General features: G+C 50.7%; 1 long non-coding RNA gene across 1 annotated transcript; it reads right to left on the reverse strand.

Moving 5' to 3' along the window:
- LOC122484727 lies at positions 1 to 2724 on the reverse strand. The gene is made up of 2 exons (XR_006297688.1): positions 2411 to 2724; positions 1 to 200 (listed from the first exon to the last, which is right to left on the reverse strand). It is a non-coding gene; the product is annotated as an uncharacterized LOC122484727 (long non-coding RNA).
- Positions 2725 to 4412: the final 1688 nt, after the last annotated feature.

The following is a 4412-nucleotide window of genomic DNA, read 5'->3' on the forward strand; positions in this document are numbered from 1 at the left end:
CAAGGAGCATGGAGGTTTAATCAACATAAGGACTTCCTGGCGGAGGTTTGGAGAGCAGTGAAGGAGACCCAGGATGGAGAGACTTCCAGGCCCGTCTGGGAGCCTGGTCTGCTGTCTTCCCGGAGACATCCCTTGCTCTGTTCCTGCAAAGCTCTCCTCTCTCCTCCAGCTTGCGGCTGGCAGGGACCCCCATGGCCAGCCTTAAGAGAAACATCAGAAGAAAGTTAATAGCGAAGCGCTCTGGCGGATCTAATTGATTTTTTTTCCTATTGGTTCCCTAATATAGGCAACACTGTTCCTGCCGCTTTTCTGGGCTGGAGATTATGTCATAAATAAAGAGATTTGCTCCCTATTTCCATGTGCTTATCTTTAATAAGTTAAGAACTCAACAAGCTTTAGGAGGACTTGAAATGAGCAAGGGATCCGGTGGTGGCTTCGGCTGTGGCGGCGGCCGTGGCAGCCACAGCTTTATTTCAGTACAGGGGGAGGCAGGTGGCTGAGGCTGGTGGGGGGAGAATTTGCATTCTCTGGGCTGCACTGGATCGAGGCTCAGCTGGGAGAAGACAGTGGGGGAGGAAATTCGTGGTGGCAGATGTGGCAAAATGGATGGACAGGACCCATGAGGCTTGGGTTACCATGGGAGTTAAGAGTCAGGTAGCCTGAGTTCAAATCCCAGTCCCATCATTGCTTACTAGCTGTGTGGGCTTGGGCTGTGTTACTTAGCCTCTCTGTCTCTCCTCATTTTTTTTAATGTTTGTTTATTTTTGAGGGGGACGGGAGGGGCAGAGAGAAAGGGAGAGAGAGAATCCCAAGCAGACTCCATGCCGTCAGCACAGAGCTTGATGCGGGGCTTGAACTCACGCACTGTGAGATCATGACCTGGGCCAAAACCAAGAATCGGACGCTTAACCGACGGAGCCACCCAAGCACCCCTCTTTCCTCGTTTTATTTTATTTTATTTTATTTTATTTTATTTTATTTTTAACATTTATTTATTTTTGAGACAGAGAGAGACAGAGCATGAACGGGGGAGGGACAGAGAGAGAGGGAGACACAGAATCGGAAGCAGGCTCCAGGCTCTGAGCCATCAGCCCAGAGCCCGACTCGGGGCTCGAACTCACGGACCGCGAGATCGTGACCTGAGCTGAAGTCGGACGCTTAACCGACTGAGCCACCTGGGCACCCCTCCTCATTTTAAACAAATATGGATAATAACGCCTATCTGATAGGTTGCTGTGGGGCTCAACAACATGCAAAGAGCTTAGCACAGAGCCTGGCGTGGGGAGTACGTAGAACATGTTAGCCAGGATGTGGTTATTAAGACATCACCTAACTCCATTGACCTTAACTGCTGCTACCAGGACCTCTGCCATGTGCCAAGCCTTGGCCTGGGCTTCACAGATGAGTGAGACTCTGCCTGGCCCTGACTTCAAAGACCACCAGTCCAGCTGGGGCCCCAGCGCCTGTGGCTGGCATGAGCTGGGTATCCACATTGAAGGAATCCAGACAGTGGTGACCTCTCCCGGGGAGGCTGCCATCCTTCTGCCCCTATCTTAAGGCTCACCCACCCTCCAGTTCTGGACACGCCACGGATTAACTCTCACTTCCTTAAAGCTGACAGTGGACAGAAGCCGTGTGGCAGGTGCAGAAACAGCCCCACTCAAGACTGAGCCCCGTTGCCACCATCCACTGCACACTTAACATGTGCCAGGCTGTAAGGACCAGGATTTGAACCCAGGCCCACTGACTTCCCCCGCTCTAAGCACTGTCCTCTACTCTTCACTCTGTGCTTATAGTCCCAAGCATTAACGAAGCACATATAATGTGCAAAAACCCTAGGCTAAGGGGATAGAAAAATGAATAAAACAACCATTTATTGAGTGCCTGCTCTATGCCAAGACTTCCTACAGGATATCTTACGGAATAATTTTCCGAAAGGCAAGTGGCATGGTTTTCCTTTAATAAGTAAGGAAGCGGAGGCCCAGAGAGGCTCAGAAATTTGCCCAAGACAAGCATAAGTCTGGGATCGCTTTGAACACGGACCTGACTTCCAAGCCTGAGCATTTACACCCCTCAGCCTCCTGATGAGCAGTGTCTCCCTTTCCAGTGGGTCTCGCTCTTGCGGACCACTAACATGGCTTCAGAGTAACCAGCAGCCATCCCAGCTTACCCCAAAACACCCGCATGTGCCTACCTCCACCCTTCCCCACTCACAGCAACATCCCCCCACTCGCTCACGGAAGACAGGCCCAATAGCGTTAAGCCAATCTGTTGCTTATCCTGTAAGTCAAGAAACAAGGCTCCTTAGTACCTCCGCTCCTTCCCTGATGGGGAAGCCAAGGCTCAAACACATGCCAGGTGTTGGTCAGACCCTCCGAACCAGTGGGGCTGAGACCAGAACCTCTCCTACCTGTACTTCCCAGCGATCCACAGAGCCAAGTCAGCGATCCCAAGACGCTCTTCAGCAACCCCATCAATCTCCGTAGCCCGTCTGAGTCAGACTATATGAAGTTCTCCCTTCATGGGCAATTTTGGAGGGGCTCAGTGTCCGTGTAGGGACAAGACCAAGAAACTGTTTTACCCCTCTCTGCAAAGGGGCTCAAAGAGGAATCCTCCTCCCTCCCATAGGTCTTGGGTGGCCCTTGCCCAGTAGGAGATGGGTTCCTTCTTGGACCCCCATTTTGTATTCACCCTCTCTCCTCCAGGCCATTGTCTGGCCCCACAGATTCTGTTGCTTTAAGGATTGGTGACCTCACAGCCAGTTGCCATAGAGACCATTGTGATGTCACAAGCAGAGGACAAGTAGTTCAAGGAGGAGTGGAGGGTAGAAATGCACAGCTAGAATTGAGGGACATTTGGGGTTTCTGTCCTATTTTCATGCCCAGAAAAAGAAGTGTCTGGAGGTAGATTCTGATATCTGGGGGAGACCTGACCACATTTCTCTGTGTTCTCCTGAGCCTAAGAGGCCTCTGTGAGACCCAAAAGAAGAGTCAATGAAAACAAACATCAGAAATACTCCCTACCTTGGGGTGGTAAGAAGTGGGCTACTTTGTAGCAGAAAGGAATGAGATTAGATGTCAGGAGAAGCCATGTGGCTGCAAGATCCCCATGGAGGAGATGATGTTGCCTTGCCTTAGGAGGCTTGAACCATGGGAGACCGCCTCTAGGGCCTTTATTATCCTGATGAAGCACCTCATAGAGATAAACATGCCGCAGGACAGTGAGTTGAGACTCTATCTCCCCTCCCTGGTCTGGGAGCTCCTTGGGAGCTCTGCCTGTCCATATTCCCCTCAGGTCCTGGCACAAAAAATGTTCCCTCATTCAGTAAACAATGAGTGAGCAGGTGATGAACAAATTGGGTAGGTGGCTGGGTAGGATGAGGGAATGCACAGACAGATGAATGGATGGACACACGGGCAGGTTGGGAGCCCTGAGCTTTGGAGCTTTGGAGCCCTACACCCGTGCCTGCATCCCACCACATACTTCTCTGTGATCCAGCCACAGTAATCATCTCTTAGTCCTGCCAACTCCAGGACTTTGCACATGCTGTTCCCTCTGCATGGAATGTACTTCCTTTGCCTCTTCAAGTAACACCCACTCATCCTGTGGCTTTCCACTCAATCACCACCTCCTCAAGGTGGTCTTCCCTACCGGGTCAACCCCCAGTGTAGGCCTCCATAGCCCCGTGAACCTCCCCTGAGCACCTGATATGTCACAGTTTATATTTAGTCAGGTGGTTCTGCGTAAGGTCTCTCATTCTAGACTGTGGGCTCCGAGCCCGCAGGGCCAGTGACTGTTTTCACTCACCTTTGTGTCCCCAGCACTTAGGACAGTGGATACTTAATAAATATTTGTCTAATGAATAAGTTAATAAATGACCAGCCCTGCCCTCGCCTATGCCAAGCAGCCTACTCTCTCCGGACTGCATCAGGGGAGAGAATCTAGGTACAGGCCCCCTGCAGGTGAACCCAGGACAGAGCCCACAGATTCAGGGAGCCTGAGGTCCCTCCCACACCTGCCCCTGCAAAGGCCCACCAGCACCTGTGCCTTTCTGCTCTGCCTTGTTAGTATATCTTGGTTTCACCATGAACTACCTGCAAATCACTCGGCCTCTTAGGGCCTCAGTGTCCTCATCTGTACAATGGGGACAATAACGTACCTACCTCATAGGACCTACCCCAACTCCATGCCCAGTGATAGTAAATAATAAATGGTGCTAGTATTCTTATTCTTAGAGGTCAGGAATAGCCCATCGGATTCAGGGGCCAACTGAGACTACACTAATGTTTTATGAATCTGCTTTAAATGCATGTGACAGTCCTTCTTTATTTATTTTTAAGATTTTATTTTTCAGTCATCTCTACACTCAACGTGGGGCTGGAGCTTATAACTCCAAGATCAAGAGTCACATG

Source organism: Prionailurus bengalensis, chromosome E1 (assembly GCF_016509475.1).
Source record: "Prionailurus bengalensis isolate Pbe53 chromosome E1, Fcat_Pben_1.1_paternal_pri, whole genome shotgun sequence".
NCBI lineage: Eukaryota > Metazoa > Chordata > Mammalia > Carnivora > Felidae > Prionailurus > Prionailurus bengalensis.